A 21043-nucleotide genomic window follows, 5' to 3' on the forward strand; every position below is an offset into this window, starting at 1 on the left:
AAAGAACGCAAGCAATCGTCTCTTTGCTAGCATAAACTTCACAGTCTGGACTTATGGCCATTCCAAAGAAGTAAAACGCATTCGTCTGAGACGTAGACAGGATAAAAGATTTATGTAATTCTGCGGTATGCCGGGGGGAACGCGTAGCTCTCGGTGAGTATTCTGGGATCAAATGCACAGGTGCAAGCTCGCATAGCTTTAGCGGGGCATCTGTTCTTGACAAGGGAATAAGGACGGAGTCAAATGCCTGTATGGATGATCGAGCGGCTTCGCGGACTCCGTCACTTACAGTAATATATATATATATATATATATATATATATATATATATATATATATATATATATATATATATATATATATATATATATATATATATATATATATATATGAGTAATATATTACCGCAGCAACTGTTTCCAATCTCAGCTGCCCGATTCTGAAATTTCCATATTCACAAATATTCACAACTTAAGTGGGGGTTCTTCTGATACACAAAGTACTGTCGGGGAACTCCCCCCACCCCAACAGATCGTTGCGGTGGGGAGAGCTTGCTGACTCATGGGTGGCAGTGCCGTAAGCAAGGGGGTAGGCACGACGGCTGTCATTTGTCCGATCTGTTGTTTTCGATTCGATCTCTGAATATACTAAGCAAGAACCACCCCTGCAGCTGTTCAACTATAGACAGCGTCATCTTCGCAAACATACAAGCAGCCACTCCAGAGACTTTGAGTAATAGCAACAACGGTGCATCTTTCAAGGCTGCCGACAGATTCATGTCTTCTTGGCGTCTTGAATATTGGGGGCGAGGACTAACGGAGTCGCAATCTGTCGGAAGCGCCTCCCTTGCGTAGCATAAGGGATAACAAAGCGCCCTCCTCATCGGTTTGGCTTACGGCGCTTAATAAAAACAGCACGCTGCAGGTCCCCCAGACATCTTTGTAAGTACTCTCAAAATTAGGGAAATTTTTTACTGTCAAAATAATAATTTTGGGCAAACTGAAAGCACAGAATCATTTACAGACGCTATCTATTTACCGAACGCGTAGAGTGAACGCCACTGCGCGCGGCCGCCGCGATGGAGTCTCCCGAACTGGTTTCTCCCGGGAAAGGTAAGCAAACGCTGAAAGCAAGCTTTGTGAAGCATGTTCTTATAGTGATCCAGGGAAAACATGGGGAAGGGGGGAGATGGAAATTCAAGACGATGAGCAAACGAGAAGAAGGTGAAAGCAAGAGCGAATGTTTTGAGAAGTGGACTTGTCTTCTTCAAGGCGACATACGCTTTCCTCGCCTCAGTATATATAGGCGGGGCTCTTCTAAAGGGGCAAGGGTGTAAGACGGGTGGGTGCGGGAACCAGTGAAGGTGTGTTAGCGTGTCGTAATGAGAATAAAGGAATGCATAAGGCCAGGGACCCGGCCGTCTGTCAACCACGTGTCAATGCACGCGTGTTAGAGGGCGTGTGAACCGCATCTGACAAGAAGGCTTAAAAAAAAAGCAAAGAAAAGGAAAAAGAAAAAAAATTCGCTAAGAAACCAAACTAAGTGTTGTTGCTTATAGCTTGAAATTCAGCATAGCGAGTAGATTTTAAGGCTCCCTTTTGAAACGTTTAAGCCTATTGGTTGTAATGCCTTGAACTTATGAATAAGGTATGATGCTCTGTATTTTTCTTTCTCGTTCCGAACGGAAATTTGACTGTAGGATGTAGAGTTTAAGTTCGTCAAAGTTATGACCTCATTGGTTGAAATGCTCGGCGACGGCTTTGGGAAACTTTTTAGCTGTGTCCGCGCGATGTCTGTTTCATCTGACGTTCATTGATTGTCCTGTTTCACCGATATATTGTTTCTTACAGAAGGAACATTCAAGCATATAAATCATATCCGAACTTGTACAAGCGAACCTAGACTTGACATCGAGTGTATAACTTTTGTGGTGCTTTTAATTTTAATGTCACTTCGAAGGTGCCTGCAGGTTTTCACCTGGGGCGACAACATGCTTTTATTACGGGGGAATGCTGTTGGCTGTCTTTTGCGTGCACTAACATGTCTTTAATGTTCCTGTTTCGGCGATAGCTAGCGCTAGGTGCATCTGGGAACGCTTTTCTCAGACACTCGTTGCTTGATAATATTGGGTAGCATTTTCGTAGGATGTTGTTACGTTTGGGAGCGCATTAGAATGTTTTGTTATAAAGGCCGACGGTCTGTCAGATTCTGGTGTGGGCTGTTTCTTCACCAATTCCGACTGTCTCTCCAGTCTTCACGCGGCATCATAAGTTCTATGGAGAGAAACTGCGGGATAGTTTCTTCTGCTAGCGTTATTCTAAAGCTCATCTAGGTCGTGGATATAATCGTTGTCTTCGCTGCAGATTCTCCTTATTCGTTTCGCTTGTCCCACAAAAATTCCTTGCTTGCAGTGTCGCGGGTGATGATTTTCCTTTTTTTTTTCGAGCCGGCGTGTCGGATGCCGTTGACACGCCGGCTAACACGGGTGCGTTGACACATGGTTGACAGACAGCCGAACCCCTGGCCTTGTGCACAGCATTCCTTTATTCTCAATTAAACACGTTAACACACATTCGCTCGTTGCCGCACCGACCCGCATTACACCCTCTCCCCTTTAGAAGGGCCCCACCTATGTACACTGTGGCGAGGAAAGCATATGTCGCCTTGAAGAAGACAACTCCACTTCTCGAAACGTTGGCTCCTGCTTTCACCTTGTTCTCGTTTTGCTCATCATGTTCTTATAGTGAGTGGGCTGTGTGTATAACCAAATAGAGCATAAAAAAATTAAGCCTCAATGCAGCGATCGCACGGGTTCGCAGCGACCGACTGCGCGTCGGCGTGCATGTCCGCGCACAATGTTTTCGTTTCGCTGCCACCGCATTTTCGCACCGTGCCGAGAGCTTTAGGGCGCAGAATATGAACATTTGACAGTGCACACGCAACCATCGTGGCGTGGACACTATGATAGCTGTTCAAAAATAATCTTTCATTATAGAGACTTCGACGCCTACGGCAACTGTGATGTGGCGTCGTGACGATTCGATTTCTCTTCTTTTTTTATGTAAATTCTTGGATGTTTCACTATTATTTCTCCAGTTGCGTCGCACTGTGTGTTTATCGCTCTTCTCAGCGAGCGGTTTCCGGCTGCTCCTTTTTCGTAATCCAGTACATTAGTTTATAACACAAACATATGACCATGTGCCATGCCTTCTTTAAATGTGCTTCTTACTGCCCCCTTTCCATTCCAGTGAACTTACCAGCATCTAGCATCAACAAGTGCGTAGACCGAACCGTGATGACTGTAGCCGGGCAACGGTCGGGGGCGAGCGCCGCAGTGTGCGTTTTCTGCTGCTCACCGAGCATCGCAGTCCCGATGACGTAGCTGAAATCTTCCTCGCATTCACGCTGTCTGCATACCCGAATTGTAGCCGATGGCCCTTTGTTGGCTCTAATTTGCGCGAGCTGAGCTTCACGCATCTTGTCCCGCGGGTACGTGTGAATAAGACTGACACCGGGCTCCGTTGGTACGTCCGGCACTGCGGCGCCGAGCAGTAGCCTACCATGCTGCCTGCTTCCAAAGGCAGCCACTACCTATTATATTACTTTTAAATGTTGTCAAGCAGACGCCCAAGGCGAGAAAGCCTCACCGCTTAATCAGAACCGCTGCACAGCTTTGACTTAAAAATTTCGTTTTCAGCTCGCTTCGGCACTTCCGAAGGAGCCGCGGTGCCCACGTGATCCCCCATGCCACGTCACGCCGACGGTGGCGTCAGATTTTCCAGTGGTGGAGCTCGCCCCCAATATTCAAGGCTTACTAGATTTCGAGGTGAATGTGCAGGAACTACATCAGGTTTGACGACGACCCGGCAAACGTGTGCTTTCATGGTTACGATGCGAAAAAAGCAGCAATGACACAGCTACACCTTGTGCGTGGTTTTGTTGTTCGTAAGCAAGCCAGAACGCAAATAGCCATTCGGACGTGCCATATAAGCCCGCTTACAGCTTTGACCGCAATTTGATTTGCAATAAAATGGTAACGCGCTGCGTTTAAATGTGGTAGCGTTAAGGGTACCGGTGTCATGAAGAAGCCGATGTCGGCGGCGGACGTCGCTTCGCTAAACATCATTCCGGAGCATAACCGCCCAGCCCGTCCGCGCGGCTCAGAGACGGTGCTGAAATTATTGAATTCATCAAAGGGACATGCGCCAGAAAAACCTAAAACTACAGAACACAACCTACAGACAGGATAGCGTCGGATTGTAATATGTAATTCGAAGATACCAGGAAACATCATTTTGCTACGCGGAAACTCCAACACGAACCCCTTTTCGATCATTTCTACGATTCATAGAGCAGCTATGGCTACCGAGGTTTGCGCGTGCCGGAGTGCACAAATCTCGCATGACATAAGGCCGGTTGCTTGCAAACACCTCTAGGTGACGCTCGCCTTCGCCACATCGCGGCCCACGCAAGAGGCCGCGTTTCTACTAGAAAGCTCACCTTCGTGCACAGAGTTCGCCGCCATCGTTTTGCGGTAAACATAACGGTTACATAAGCTGCAGTTGCCGGGAAGCGTGATAAGCATTCGGGGATCTTTTAATGTTATCGCGTTCCACTATTAAATAGCCCCTCATGAGGCCCCATAGCAAATTTTGTTTATATACTGGAAGTTGTTACGTGTCCTCTAGGGAGCGTTCTGTCACAAACATTTTTCAAATCGCCTCATTAACAGCCGGGATACCAATATTTCAGTGCCGGCAAACCGATTTCAGAAGGCGGACTTCACTGCCAAGCAAGACGCTCTCTCCACACGCCCCGTCCCGCCTTCGCAAGTGAAATTCCTTCCCTGCGTTCCCCCATACGAGACCTCGACGATCGCGTGACGCATACGTCACAGGTCCCGCCTTCATTTTTTGTTGCTCGTCGCTTTTGTTTTTCGATGCTACGCATTTGCGGTGACGGCGTCACGCGTGAGCTGTTGTCTCGTTCGCGCAGCGCATGATTTTGCGTGCTGTACACAAGGAAACATGACCAGCGGTATAATTCAGTGCTACACTAATACTGAGGCAGAACAAGCGGATCGCACGGCATGATTACGGCGCTGGAACGCGGTAGATAATGACATAGTTACGGTACCTACGCACGTGATCGCACGACCGTGAGAACAAGCAGACGAACCGGAAGTACATCTCCTTGCTTCGGTGCGAAGTGAAACAAAAAAACACGCACACATTCTGTTTGTGGTTTTAATATTTCTCTAAACTTGAATTTGACAATTCAAGCAACAGATCGCACAGATAACAGATGTTGTCTTGAATAATTTTCAAAGTCATGTGTCACCACGAGCGACGTCACACTGCGAACACCAGTACGTAGGCGCAGGCACACTAGTACGTCACCCTCCGGCTTGAAGCGCGGCGGCCGCGAGCACAAAGAAAAACGGCGTTCGGTTTGAAATTTCAGATCTTTGCGCGGCGCTTAGCGATGCAATACTTTGCAAACACGATCGTTATCACGCAATGTATGATCTGCGCTTGTCAGTTCAAGATGGTCACACCTGGTAAGGGGCCCTTAAAAGCGAAGATTTGGCGTCCTTCCAAGTTCTTTAGTGGCTGTTATGGAATTGCACTTAGGAAGGCCCAGGAATTTGCGCAGAACTCTGACCTGTATACCGGTCTTATTGGGAATTATACAACAAGATGCATGCCTCGATGAGAAAATATACACATCGCCTCTGCAAGGGGTTACGTCAATGTGCGGTGCTGGTGTAGTTTGAAATTTAAACGTTAGATTGCCAGCCCTTCTTTTTTGAGGAACCCTCGCTTCCCGGCAGAGGCATCCTGCCGAAGGAGCGCTCACGCTGCTTTGAATGCGTGCAACGTCATGAATCACTACACGCGAATTAGATCAATTATTCAATGTCGCAATAGCTTTTATTACGATAGTAATTACAAAGAGAGATGCAAGACAATAGGTGCAACAGTTTTTAGTGCGTAGTCATTACGAATAATAAACGAAGACTCAAAATCACTGAACTTTGAGGCGGCACTGAGAGCACTAGTCTTTTGTCCATCTGTCAGTGTCGGTATATTGCGAGCTACTTTGTTAATCGTAATCTAAGCAGTACAGCTAAAGCTCCATGTAATGCAGTTGCTAAAATAGGCACTTCTTTCGTTACATCGAAATTCGCAACATTGAAGCTCAGCTATTTTTAACGTACAAGCAATTTTTTTTTCATTTCCTTGTTTTTTACGGAAAAAAGGTTCGAGGTCGAGCTAGTTAGTAATCCGTGAGGTGCAGAGCGTGATATCAGAAAAAGGACGGAAAAGAATGACGCAGACAAACAAACGGCAAGTTACAATTGCTCAATGCAGTTGTGACAGCCCACCTTCGGCCACCTTATCCCAAAAGTGACTTATTTACCTGAAATGCATAGAAGGAGGTACTCGTTGTTGGTGTGCCTAACAATAGCATATGTTCTCTTTGTTTTGTCAGGCATGGTTCGGCAGTTGCGAGTGCTATGAGAATAAAATTTAGTAAGAAGTCAGTGCTCGGTCTACGTCGTGTCTTTCCGTTCTTTGTACGCAGTGGCACTCTGCTCTTCATCATTATGCAAGGAGATCTAAATACAACCGATAAACTAGGAGTACTAAAAAAAGCCGCAGCATCGCGCGCAAGGCGAAGTATCGAGTGCAATGGCAAATTAGTGCACAGCTATACAAATTAAGAATAGTAGTTTTATTGGCCATATAATCTTGGACAGATTCACTTACTAATTGAACTAACAAGCATATGGCGTCAGCGCACACAAGGAAACATGAACATTACATTCGATGAGCGCGGACACTCACAGTGAAGACGCAAGCGCGGCAGCAACAGCAGCGAGTGAAGTGACCTTTCTGGGGTCCATAGGCACCGACCACTCAGGGGAGGGGGTCTTCGTCCCCGGAGGCGGGGAGACACCAAGGCCCTCCCCCCCTCCCCCCTCTCCTTTCGGCTATGCCATGCCCTACCAGCCCCCCCCTCCCCCCCCTAACGTGTTATCGCTAGAGTTTCGTCACCCATATTTGAGGTTTCTTTTGACTGGCCTAGATCACCTCACCTAAAATTTTCTTGTGGCTAATAGCTTACTGCATCATTGTTGGCGCAGACCTGCACGGGTTTTAATTCATACTTTGCTTTATTTCCGCAAATCCTGACAATAGGAGAACAAGCACTATACCTGTACCAGCGGCGGCTGCCTCATTTGTATTTTCTTACTACAATTGAACGACGACGAAGTTACTGTGCTCGGTTGCTTGTTTTCTTCTGGTGCTGCAGTTTTTCTCTGTTTACATTATTTTTGTGCATCAATAACAGGCAACGACGTTTGTGCTGAACCCTGAAGTCTTCTACTCTGCTGGGAGATCCTCTCCGTGGAGCTTGACACGGAAGATATGGCCTTGGACGCGTCTGACGGTCAGCATAGACCGCCCGCGGCTTGGAAGCGGCTCAGTTCGGCAGTAGGATCCGATGCTGCTGATTCCGAGCTTTCTGACTCACGATCGGAAGATTCGGATGCTTTCATACCTGTGAAGCACCGCTGCCCACGGCGGACGTCTCCGGCGTCGTCCTCAAGTGAAGGAACCATCATATACAGCACCATCAAGACTACGACAGTAGCTTTCAGTCCCGTCGACGTGATGGTAAGCCTGAATGCTATCTCTCGATAGAAACTTAATGATTTCTTCTTCAAACTTGCCCGTGGACTAATCCAAGAGGTTCGCGTGAACCCTTCAAAAAATGTCATTGCTGTTGACACAACTGATGACAAGATGGTGCAAACTCTACTTGCTTTGTCTGAAATCTGTGGGGCCCACACGCGTCCCTACATACCACAGCGTACACATATAGCAGCTGGTGTCGTATCTGATGTGGACTTGGATCTCAATGATGACGTTTAGCGTCATCATTGGTCATCATTATTAGCGTCATTAGCGTCATCATTAGCGTTCGAATGCTGGGCTCGTCAAAGTGCATGAAGATACTTTTCGTCTCTGGAAAGCTGCCTAGTCATATAAATGCTGGTCTTATGCGCTATCCTGTTCGACCATTCGTACCATGGCCTTTGCAATGCCATCAATGTTTTAAGATTGGTCATGTTCAGGGCTTTTGCACCAAAGATCTAGTCTGTGCCAAATGCGGTGGGAATCACCATGTAGGTTACTGTGAAAGTCAGGCATATCGGTGCCCTAACTGAAATGGTGAACATTTGGCAACGGATAAGGGATGTCCCTCATTAAAGAATGAACTAAAGGCACTAAAAGAGAAAGCCAAAAAGAAGGCAGCAGGAGATGAAACCTCCCGCCGCCGTAGTGCTGCCCCACCGACTGGAAAAGCAGCGCGTTCAAAGAGTGACAGAGAAACAACGCATATTAAAGTAGGGGGGCGGACCTTCTGTCTCTCAGACACATCGTGGCCAGCGCTTGCATAGAAACCGCTGGAACAAGTATCTACAAAGACTTCGACCACAGTGGAAAGCACTGCAAACACAGCACCTAAACCGGTATCAGCCAACGACGATGTGCAACTTTTCAATCTTCTAAAGATGCTTGTCAACGTCATCAGATCTCTAATCGCCGGTCGCCAGACACCAGCAGCGTCAGCAGCAGAGCAACTTTTGGAGGCACTTGTTCCTGTCGTCGACGGTCTTTGCTAGACATTTCACTGGAAACAATTCTAACAGTTGTTAGCAGCCTCGTCCCTTTGAGCTGCAAGGGAATGTGAGGTCGATGAGACCACGTCACGCTGATCTAGTCCTTCGACTAGTCGCTGTGAAGACTCCACCAGACGTGATAGCGCTTCAGGAAACTAACGTAAGGAAAGACGAATATCGACTGGCAGGCTTCGTGGGTGTCCACAGTAACACTCGATGCGCGGAACCAGCTTGTGGCTTTTTCCCGTGTGTGGAGGCGGCGCACACGCGCAATGCTTCAAAAGCATCAGTGTACGTTCGTGCTGACTAGGACTTCACGGTTATTGACACAGACGGCATCTGTGACGATGAGTTTGAGTGTGTAGCTGTTACTGTGAGCCACAAAGGTGTGTGTACGACGGTGGTAAGCATATACAACAGGCCTACACGTTCTTCCGATACCTCGCTGCTTGAGTGCTTACTGTCTCGGTGTGGTGCATCGTTTTTGTCATGCGGAGATTTTAATGCCCACCATCCACGATGGTGTAGCCGTCCCCAAGACAATCGTGGGGCTGAGATTAATGAGTCCATTATCAAGAACGATCTCCAAATACTGAATGACGGTTCCCCTACATTTATAGGTAAAGGAAATGAGTATTCAACTATAGACCTTGCTATAACAACGAGAGATGCGTGCTTTGCCTGGTCATGTGAACCTGACCCCTGGGGCTGAAATCACCTACCCATTTAGTTAACACGAAGATATACTGCGGGTCACCAGGATGTCGTTTATACAGTTACCAACTGGGACAAGTTCCGACAGCTGATCTCAGAGGCACCATCTCAAGACAGCCTATTTAAACTTATGAGTGAGTGCTTACAAAAAGCTACAGTACAACGGCGACGGAATATCGGCAAACCAAATCCCGATCTAAGGCGTTTACGGCTCCGCGCATGTCGACGGCGCGCTTATAGACGGGAACAGCGCTCTAAAAGACGCACCGACTGGACTATATACAAGCGCGTTGATGCAGCCATACGGCGGCATACAAAACAGCTTCGTCGCAAGAGCTGGGGAGCTTTGTGTAGTTCGTTGCATACTGGAAGTGGTTTTGGAAATGTATGGCGCATACTGAAGGCTCTCCGCACTCCTGAAATGTGCAAGAATCCTACGGCTACATTGAGCACAGCGACTGGCCAGTCACCAGAAGTAATACCAGAGGCATTTGAAGACATTTTCGTCTCTCCTGCATCCAGTGACACCACAATTAGCGACCCTCCTTCTTTGACAAATCACAGCACCGTAACCGCTTCCTACGGTCCAGCGTGCCAGATTAACGAGGCAGATTTCACTCTTGAGGAGCTGCGACACGCGCTGAACCTCTGCAAATGCCGCACTGCTCCAGGCGAAGATGGCGTGACGTATCAAGCATTGCGGAACGTTGATAAGAGTTTCCATGACCGTATGCTGGACGAGTATAAAGAAGTATGGAGAACCGGTGTAATCCCTGCTGATTTAAAATCGTCCGTGGTAATACCAATTTTAAAGCCCGGGCGCCCTGCAAGGCACCACAAGTCCTACCGACCAATGTCCCTAACTTCAAACATCATCAAGTTAATGGAGCGAATGGTCTTGTTTCGCTTAGATGTCAGGCTAGAGGAGCTGAATTTTTTCCCTGATGTCATGAGTGGCTTTCATCGCCGCCGTTCGGCTCTGGACAGCATATCAGACCTTGTCTCAGCACTCGAATTTGCTAAAGAAAACAAGCATTCCGCCTACATGCTCTTCCCAGACATACAGCAAGCTTTCGATTCAGTTCCACGTAAGGCAATAATTTTCGCTCTTGCAACCGCGGGAATTTCGGGTCGTACGCTCCAATTTGTGCATAATTTTCTATCGGAGCACCGGATGAAAGTGCGTGTCGGAGGAGTAACTAGTGAATACCGAAATGTGAAGTGCGGTGTTCCACAGGGCAGTTTATTATCGCCGCTTTTGTTTAACGCAGTACTCGCCGCGCTTCCAATTTGTTTGCCTCGAGACACTGACTTCTCTGTGAGCATAGCTGTCTACGCAGATGACATTGTTCTGTGGATAAGCGGCCCTTTGCACCTTGGTCCGCGGCTTCGTGCAAGCTTGCAAAGAGCTCTCAACGCTACTTCGGAGTACTTGGGTGAAGTTGGCCTGCTCATATCACCTGCTAAGTCGGCTGCAATACCATATCACCCTGAACAACGCCCTCGTCGAACAATGAGCCGACTGTATCTTGACGAAACGTCTATAAACTGGGTGCGACGACACCGTTATTTGGGGTTCATTGTGGATGATCGCATCTCTTGGCATCCTGCCGTTAAATCTGTACGACGCAAATCGCACTCCCTCCTTAAGTATGTGGCCGCCTTGACTGCTCGAGGTGCTGGTTGCGACCAAACAACGGCTCTGCAGGTGTACCAGTCATCTGTACTCTCAGGCATGCTGTACGCATTACCAATTTTGAACACACCACCTAGTTTGATGGCCCAACTGGAGCGAGATCATCGCGTTGCCCTTCGACTAATGCTTGGATTGCCTCGTGAGGCGCAATCTATTGCATTACTTACTGAAGCTCGTCAGTTACCCCTGAGGCTGCAAGCAGATCAGAGAGCTCTGTATCATATTGAGCGTCTGTACTGCGCATCGAATGGTCAATTGCTCCTCGATCGTCTGATTCACCACCCGTTATCTCGCATGGGTAAATAGGTGACATTATTTATGGATATCACTACCATTTCTGAACATGCTGCTTCAGATACGTCTCCACCTCCAAAAGGTTTCACGAAACACGTATTCCCTATTTACCTCACAATCCCTGATGCACAAAAAGTCTGATATGGCTGTTTCGGCAATATTGCTATTTCCTCAGTCTCACTTGTTCGAAAAGTTTCCAGATAAACTTCAAGTTTTCACAGATGCATCTGTGCACAACGACGGTGAAGGCGTCTCTGACACTCTTTACTGCCCTTCAACTCAAGTACGACGTACCTTTCAAATACCTCATCCAACTTCGTCAACACCTGCGGAACTAGCTGCGATTAATGTTGCACTGAAATACGTGCAAGAGGAGTTAATTATATCTAAGGTTGTCATCTTTACGGACTCCCGTGCTGCCCGTAGCAGGTTACAACGCAGTGAGCTTAATTGTCCACTTGTGCGCAGCATTGCTGACTCTGCGAGCAAAATTACATCACGAGGGGTATCTCTCGTTGCTCAATGGATACCTTCACACGTAGGAATCGCCGGAAATGAAGAGGCTGATCGGCTCGCTTCAAGTTGCGTTCATAAAAACTGTGACTGCCCAGAAATTTTGCGCAAGCTTGATGACACTCGTCTATTGATTCGTCGCCACCTACTCAAGCAGCATCCAGATCATCGCGTCGCAAATGGAATGCTCCCGCCCGGTGTTCGTGGTCAAGGCTTGCGTCGTTGCGCTAGAACACAACTGCTCAAGCTGAGGGTTGGTTGCGTGAGCGTGCACGAACGTTTATAGAAACAAGGGCGTGTGGAAAGTCCATTGAGTACGTCTTGTGGCTGCTACGAGACACTTCAGCACCTTATACTTGAGTGTCCCGCTTTCAGTGCGCAGCGCATGTCGCTTCTGAGAAACTATCTCCGTGGCCTGCGGTGTGCGACACTCGAGGAACGTTTATACCCCAGTGGTTGTGCATCTAAACGTGATCAGGCCCATCGCGCCCTACTCACCATAATAGACTTAACTAACTTAGGTTCATGTTTGTAGCATGAACATTCAACATTCTGTAGTAGCGTGACTTCAGTGACCGGCCCTACTGTGTGATCAGTACATTGCCCTAACGCTTCTTCCTTCGAAGATGGGAGGTGGCTGGTTCAAACACCATGTAGTGTATATTGTGAACCGACTGCCGCTGAAGCGGTGATTACGTGCAGCTGTACTTGGCGTCTCATCGTGGAGAACACAATTAGCCGCATAGCGAACTAGCCATGGATGTGGTTGATAATTGTGGAGGCTGTTCGACGCGACGTCACTTTAATTCCGGCTGCAGAGTTCTACTTTAGTCTTTAGATTTCTCCTGTTGCTCTCCCTTTCCTCTTTCCTTTTTCCGCCCCTCCTTCCTATCTTCCATTGCTGTGTTGCTGTCACCTCCCTTCAGAAGAGTAGGCAGGTGTTGTGCCCCTTCCTGTGGCAGTTGCCAGCCTGCTCCTCGCTTTCCCTTTCCTGTTAACTGTGTATATGTGTATGTGTGTTCAAAACAAATAATAATAATAATACAAGATTGTTTTAAATTTCCACTGTAAACATCATGCACATAAGCAATATATTTAAATATATACACACGACAAAGTTTACTATATCTTTAAAGAGAAGGAGGTAGACAGTGAACAATTATTTCTAAAGGTATTGGATGCTTATGCTTCGAGAATTACTATGTTTCTGTGTGTTCACTTCACTTCAAAATGATTTGCGTGATTTTTTGACCCTGTAAAAGAAAGAAACCTGTACACTTTAGTGACACTTTTGGCAGAGTCGTTTATCAACGGAGTGTAAAATCCACGTGATCGGTATGTGTCTCAGTGTCGCTTCTCTTTCCAGTAAACAAAGCTAACGGCTCATTTAAGAAAACATCTAAGAATTTACAAAATTTATTAGAAATGGAAACAGCGTCGCTTCAATGGGGAGGTCATAAATATATGCAGGGTGTCTTGTCCCCTTTAACAATCATGCGCCAAGATTTTTAAAAAAAGCAACGCGTTACTTGAACAAATCCTAGTGCAAATTGTTTCCACTACGGTGCAGTAGCTTCCAGTAATTTTTTCGTTACTGATATTACATTAGGTAATTGTAATTAAGTATGTAAGTTGAGGCATACTATCATGGTTATCACAGTGTCAATGAGCCATTTGTAGGCAAAGCCAAGGGACATCTAACTGTGGTGTTTTGAGTAACGTACCAATTGCGTACTAATTTTTCCCAACTGATAAAGAAACCCTGCGAAATATGGTGAATTCCATGTGACTGCGCTCACACCCGCATCATAAGCAGCGCCCTTGAATAAGGCTCCTTCTGAGTTAGCCAGAACAAAGTAAAGGAAATAAAGAAAGAAGTCTCAGCCCAAGCACTCCGCACAGATGGTTAACCAGCGAAGCTGAAACGTGGGGCCCTGGTGTTTATCACTGGGTCAATCCCGACGGTGCATTAAACGACGGCTTGGTAGGCTGCCGGATCCTCGGTATGCAGTTGCTGCTTGCACTCGGCTGCATGGGCGTGTTCTTGTACCCGGGCTGCAGCATTGGGACGGCGTAGACGAGCTCGTTCCCGTTATTGCTCGCGGCTTTGCTGATCAAAAGCTGCCTGCTCCTCAGGAGTACGTATGACGCGTGGCCTACCAATGTCGGAGCCGGAGAGAAACTGCTGCGTGCCCACCCAGCTGCGACCGCAAGGACGTCACTATTTGCGCAGCTAATCGCACGCCTCTCACTTTTTTTAGTGTATTCGCATGGGTTTGCCCCGGGGTTTTGGGCATACAGGCGACAGACAGACGGATGGACGAATCGGCTAGCCATATGCAGCTTCACTGTAAAACAGCGTGATCAAGCTAGTGTCTTTGGTGTTAGTTGGAAACGAGCTGTGATAGTTGTTGTCCTAGCGTAAAGGGCACAGATGTTTTTTTTTCTTTTTATTTCGCAGAACCTACCATCACAGAAGCGAACTGTCAAAGTAAGCCCAAAGGCTTAGAGGTACGTTTTGTTTCGTCCAAGTCGCCATGTCTTTATCTAATGAGCAGAAAGAAAACATAATGGAAACAAAAGTGGAACATAAGGGAGGAATGGAAACATAAGTGGAAACAAAAGGGAGGCTGTAAATATTTATATAAGTCATAGAAGTGTGGCAGTAGAGCAAACGCATACAATATCATCAGAAATTATTAAAAACTGACGCAAAACCGGCAGCTGCCAGAAACAGGGGCACAGGACTTCATCTTCGAGTTCCAACTACGCACGAATGTTGTAGCATTCTTGGCCTCAAATCTTCATGCTAGCGTGCGGGACGTGACCGCCCAGGTACCTATTTCCAGATTGTCAGTTTGGACGGTTCCGAGCGACGGTCTTTCACCTGCGCCACCTTAACCAGCATTTGAATGCTTGGAAGATAGAGAACTGTAGAATCGTCAAAATTTCTCGAATTCGATCCTCACAAAAGCCGATGAGTCACCGGAATTTTTAAGCAGGTCATGCGCACAGATGAAGCCAATCTTCACAGAAAGTTCCAGGTAAATTTCCATAATGCACACTATTGGAGTGACTACAATGCATACTCGATAAAGCGCAATTGACGCAAGTACCAGTGGTCGTTCAATGTCGGTTGCATAATTTACGCCATCCTATGATTAGATTTGTGGAAAGATCGTGGGCAAATTGTTGTAGAAAAACTTGCCACCCTGTATACGGAATGCCTCATGACCTCGAGCGTGCCGGAATCTTGGAAGAACGCTAACATAATCCTAATCCATAAGAAAGGGGACGCCAGACTTGAAAAATTTTAGACCGATCACCTTACTGTCCGTTGCATACAAAGTGTTTACTAAGGTAATCGCAAATAGAATCAGGAACACCTTAGACTTCTGTCAACGAAAGGGCCAGGCAGGATACCGTAAAGGCTACTCAACAATAGACCGTATTCACACTATCAATAAGGTGATAGAGAAATCTGCGGTATATAAGCAACCCTTATATATACTTTCATTGACTACGAGAAAGCGTTTGATTCAGTCGAAACCTCCGCATTCAAGGAGACATTACGGAATCAGGGTGTAGACGAGCCGTACGTAAAAATACTGTAAGATATCTACAGCCGTTCCACAGCCACCGTAGTCCTCCATAAAGAAAGTAACAAAATCCCAATAAAGAAAGCATCAGACAGGGAGGTACGATCTCTCCAATGCTATTCACAACGTGTTTACAGGAGGTATTCAGAGACCTGGATTGGGAAGAATTGGGGATAAGAGTTAATGGACAGTACCTTAGTAACTTGCGATTCGCGGATGATATTGCCTTGCTTAGTAACTCAGGGGACCAATTGCAATGCATGCTCACTGATCTGGAGAGGCAAAGCAGAAGGGTGGGCTAAAAATTAATGTGCAGAAACCTAAAGTAACGTTTAACCGTCTCGGAAAAGAACAGCAGTTTACGATAGGTAGCGGGGCACTGGAAGTGGTAAGAGAATATATTTACTTAGGACAGGTACTGACCACGGATCCATATCATGAAACTGAAATAATCAGAAGAATAAGAATGGGACGGGGTGCGCTTGGCAGGCATTCTGAGATCGTGAACAGCAGGTTGACATCACCCCTCAAGAGAAAAGTACATAACAGCTGTGTCTTACCAATGCTCACGTGCGGGGCAGAAACCTGCAAGCTTACGAAAAGGGTTCTACTTAAATTGAGGACGGCGCAACGAGCTATGGAAAGAAGAATGATGGGTGTAACGTTAAGGGAGAAGAAAAGAGCAGATTGGGTGAGGGAACAAACCCGAGTTAATGACATCTTAGTTGAATAGTTGAAATCAAGAAAAAGAAATAAGCATGGGCTGGAAATGTAATGAGGAGGGAAGATAACCGATGGTCATTAAAGATTACGGACTGGATTCCAAGGGAAGGGAAGCGTAGCAGGGTGCCGCAGAAAGTCAGGTGGGCGGATGAGATTAAGAAGTTTGCAGGGACAACATGGTCACAATTAGTACATGACCAGTGTAGTTGGAGAAGTATGGGAGAGGCCTTTGCCCGGCAGTGGGCGTAACCATGCTGCTGCTGCTGGTGCTGACGATGATGATTAGTCCTATCTTCTTCGATCACTCACTGACTGGACAGTGTCACGTGGACTAAATCCCTGAAGGAGTGGTGGATGACTTTCTCATCGAAGTCCCGCTCTAACGTCTTTCACTTCTGTGGTATCGGCATGATGGTGCACCAGCACACAGTAGCAGCCGAGCACAAAACTGGCTGGATGCGACTTTTGATGCGCAATAGATTGGAAGGCACGGGCCTGTAAATTGGCCGGCTGAATCACCTGACCTCTCTCCACTCGATTTCTTTTTTTGAGGTTATGTAAAAGATCGTTCTTACATGATTGAGACGGACGTCCGATTAGCTCAAGACAAGGATAAAGGATGTCTGCCGTATAATTCGAGCTTCAGTCATCAAGAAGGCCAGTGAACCTGTGATAAAGCGGACCTATAACTGCGTAGCTGCAGACGGAGACCTATTCAAACACGTCCTCTAGGCAGCAGCGGGTGTTCAACGGAGCTTACGAATTTGCAGATAATAAGGGCGCACTGAAACTTTGTGTTTTTTTTTGTGTCGACATCCTAATGGCCAATTTCGCTCATATAGAAGTAGTCTATTCACTTTCTTGAACGCATCGGTTTTGCCTTTTGTCTACACGTTAATCGTTTCCCGTTCTGTTTATGTTGTTTTTATTATTTCACATGAACCTGTCTTTGCAGCACGTTATAGGCTTTCATTAAAAATGAAACGCCCACTTCAATTTGGATTTGGTCCGACGCAAGTTTCTGGCAGGAAATATACCTTCGCGCACGCTCTTTCGATGTGGTGCGAGCAAAGCCGGGATCTTGAAACACTCTGTGCCTATTACATTGCTTTTCGCATTTCGTGCGTGGTCAAAGTGACGCTTCGGCCGCGTTATGAAGAGCCTTTTGTTATCAATGGGATCAGCCTGCCTTCAAAAACGGATGATAAGTGTGACGCAGAGAGGAGAAGGAATAGCTGTAGAGCCACGAAACCTGCTGTTCGTGCTCCTCCCGTAGCATTATCAAGGTGATGCGCTGTTTCTTCAGGTTTCCGACAGGCGAGCAGTTGCTTTCAATCAGCTTATTTGGGGGCGATGCTTTATGATGTGGGTAAATGTGATTATGAAGAACGACTCAGGAATATGGAAGAAATTAGCTCTAAATTCTTAAAAAGTACTTGCGCTTATAGTTCAATTACATTAACAAAACTGTTTCAGCAGTCGCTCGATTCATCAAGCCCCCCTAACGACTGCAAAATCGGCAAGGGGGTCCCATTTCACAAATCCGGTAATAAGCACTTGCCTCAAAATTATCGTCCCATTTCACCCACTAGCACATGCTGCAAATTACTTGAACATATTATTTTTAAAAACATGGCCACCTCTCTTGATGATAACTTCTTTTTTTCTGAGCAACGAGGTTTCCGTCAAACATATTCTTGCGAAAGGCAGTTACTGGAACTCAATGATAAATTACATTGCATCCTTGGCCAGTCAACATGCGCCGATTGCATCTTTTTAGACTTCTCGAAAGTTTTTCATATAGTTTGTCTTCAATTGTTGCTTTATAAGTTAAGTCATCTTAATCTTGATCCAGGTGTCTTTAGATGGATTCAATCTTTCCTTCTGAACCGCTGGCAGTTTGTTTTCACTTATGGCACAACCTCACCGCTTACTAACGTGCGACCTAGTGTACCACAAGGATCCGTTCTCGGGCCACTTTTTTGTTAAATTTATATTAATGACCTTCTGTCCACCCTATCTTCTGCCATCCACTTTTTTGCCGACTACTGTGTCATTTTCCGAGAAATACGCAACGTCAGCGACATCAATACTCTCCTGACCGATCTTAATTTGGTCTCTAACTGGTGCAAAACGTACAGAATGCAATTAAATATTAACAAATGTAAGTTCGTGCGCGTTTCTCGCTGCTCTAACAATTCCCCTTCTTATAGTCTTAGTGATATTCCTCTTGATTCCGTCGCATCATATAAATGCGTACATATATCACGACACTTAACATGGAATGTCCATACTGAATACGTTACTAAGAACGATAATCGCATGGTAGGGTATTTACGTCGCAACTTCTCTGCTGCTCCGTCGTCCTTAAAACTCCTATATATACACTTCATAAGTCACTAATACGACCTTAACTTCAATACGCGTCATCTATATGTGACCTTGGGCATGAAAATCTTGTCTTTTCTCTAGAACTTATATAAAATAACTCCGTTCGCTTCATCTTTCACGGTAAAACCCTACCGCAAGTATCACAGCCGTGAAAACTAACCTTTCTCTCCCACCTTTAAGATCTCGTCGGAAAATCAGTCGCCTCATTCTATTCCACAAGGTATATCATTACGTCACGCTACACGACGATTTTATTTTACGACCGGAATACATCTCCCATCGCATTGACAATCAGCACAAGGTGGCATCAAAGAATGCAATACTAAAGCTTTATTTCAGTCCTACCTTCCCTGTCGAATGGAAATGTCGAATCTGTTGAATCTGTCGAATGGAACCGCCACCCTCCCGATATTGCCGCCATAGAAGATAATCAACAATATTGCGATGCACTAACTACCTTTGTTTATTTTGGAGAGTGTTGAAATTATCTGCTAATAAAACTCACTGTATTGTATTGATTGCCTTTGTAACCTATATCTCCCACTCCCCTCTGTAATGCCCTTGGCCCTGGGGGTATAATAAAAAAATAAATAAATAAATAAATAAATAAATAAATAAATAAATAAATAAATAAATAAATAAAAGCGGCATTAGAACAATGTTCTATTGTTCTATTGTTCAATGGAACAATGTTGAGCAATTATAGGCCTGTGTCTCTGACGTGGGTGTGTTGCAGAATATTTGAGCATATAGTGGAAAAAAACATTCGACAATTTTTGGGACAAAATGACTTATTATGTCGGTTTCATCATGGATTCCTCAGTGGCCTTTCAACGCAGTTGATCGAAACCATTCATGAGTTCTGTGTTGCTTTAGGTGCCTGTGTGCAAGTCGATGTTATATGCATAGATATTGCGAAGGCTTTTGGCAAAGTTTCAGACCGTAAACTGCTTTCTAAGCTTCGCAATGTCGGTCTTAGTACGGGTGTTCTCAATTGGATAGCAGCGTATTTAAATGTTTGCAAGAAGCAGTTAGAGTGGCAGATACCATGACAGAAAATCGTGAAGTGTATTAGGGCGTGCCACAGAGTTCCGTACTAGGGCCACTACTATTTCTGCTATACATCGGTGATCTCTACGCGTTTGTCCAATCACCTGTAAAAGCTAAGCTTTTCGCAGATGATTGCGTAATTTATTGTCCTGTAACATGCAGGGAAGGTCAATTTAAAATCAACCAGTGCCTTCAAAACTTGAGCTAGTGGTGTCAAAAATGGCAGATGGAAATTAGTTACAATAAACCCGCTTACACACACATAACAGAAAGAAAGAAGTGATCTCATTCATATATGATATGGTTATACCAAAATATTTGAATCTACATAGTTTTACCAGTATATTTTCAACAATAACAGATAAATTGAACGGGTGTCCCAAAGTTGAAAATAATTGCCAAATTGAACGGGTGTCCCAAAGTTGAAAATAATTGCCAATCAACATATCAGAAGTTGTGCTTCCTGCAAAGCAAATGGCGCCAGGCGACGAAAGAAGTCAAGTTGATTGCATACAAGACATATATCCCTCCGAGCCTAGAATACGCTGTTGCTGCGTGGAGCCCCCATCAAAAGGTTTTAAAACATAAACTAGGACGAATTGAGAGAATATCAGTTCGCTTTATCTGCTCTAAATATCAAGGACGTCACTCGGTAACTGAAATGTTAAAAATATGTAACCTGGAACCGCTGGAATCAAGGCAGAAGCAGCGATTGAAACTGCTTTTTCAAATACTACACGTAGAGGGGAAAATAAACAAGAATGATTATGCAATGCTCTTTCACAAAATGTTCCCACGAAAAACTCGCAGTACATTCGGGCAACCAATATTAGCTCGAGCAGACTTATCCCACTTTTCTTTCTTTCCTGAGGCTAATGAAATGTGGAATAAATTACCGAATGATGTGGTAGAAAAAATACTGTGAGTGATTTTGAGGTTGGTCTTGATCAGTATTTCGCTCAAAATGTATAGCTTATTAGTTATTCCTTGTATGTAACTTTGTTTTTTCCAGAAACGTTCTATGTGTTACAAATGTTCTCCTACAAATGATCTTCAATGTTTGTTCTACGTACAATTCAATCTCTGACCCTCCCTGCAAGGACCCTCTAGTGAGGATTAACAGTACGAATTAATTAATTAATTAATTAGGTAATTAGACATAGGATCAATTATTCGTCTAATTAATTAATTATTTAATTAATTAATTAATTAATTAATTAATTAATATTGCTTATTTATTTGACTAATTACTTCAGTTGGCGGGTAGAGTGTAGAGGTATTTATACATAAAAGTAACATTGATTCACACTGGAGGAAAAAAACTTGAAAGCTTACCAGCAAGTGCGCCAGCAAGTAAGTCGGGCCCCC

The 21043-nt window shown here is 45.4% G+C and overlaps 1 protein-coding gene and 1 long non-coding RNA gene across 3 annotated transcripts in view; one reads left to right on the plus strand and one right to left on the minus strand.

Moving 5' to 3' along the window:
* Positions 1-21043, minus strand: part of LOC135917192 (FMRFamide receptor-like) — a 982442-nt gene that overhangs the window by 419270 nt on the left and 542129 nt on the right. The window lies entirely within an intron of this gene.
* Positions 7285-21043, plus strand: part of LOC135917191 (uncharacterized) — a 31617-nt gene continuing 17858 nt past the window's right edge. The window contains exons 1-2 of the long non-coding RNA XR_010569221.1: positions 7285-7685; positions 14374-14423. This is a non-coding gene — a long non-coding RNA (uncharacterized lncRNA). The remainder of the gene's footprint in view (positions 7686-14373; positions 14424-21043) is intronic.

The sequence above is a fragment of the Dermacentor albipictus genome, chromosome 3 (assembly GCF_038994185.2).
Source record: "Dermacentor albipictus isolate Rhodes 1998 colony chromosome 3, USDA_Dalb.pri_finalv2, whole genome shotgun sequence".
Classification (NCBI taxonomy): Eukaryota; Metazoa; Arthropoda; class Arachnida; order Ixodida; family Ixodidae; genus Dermacentor; species Dermacentor albipictus.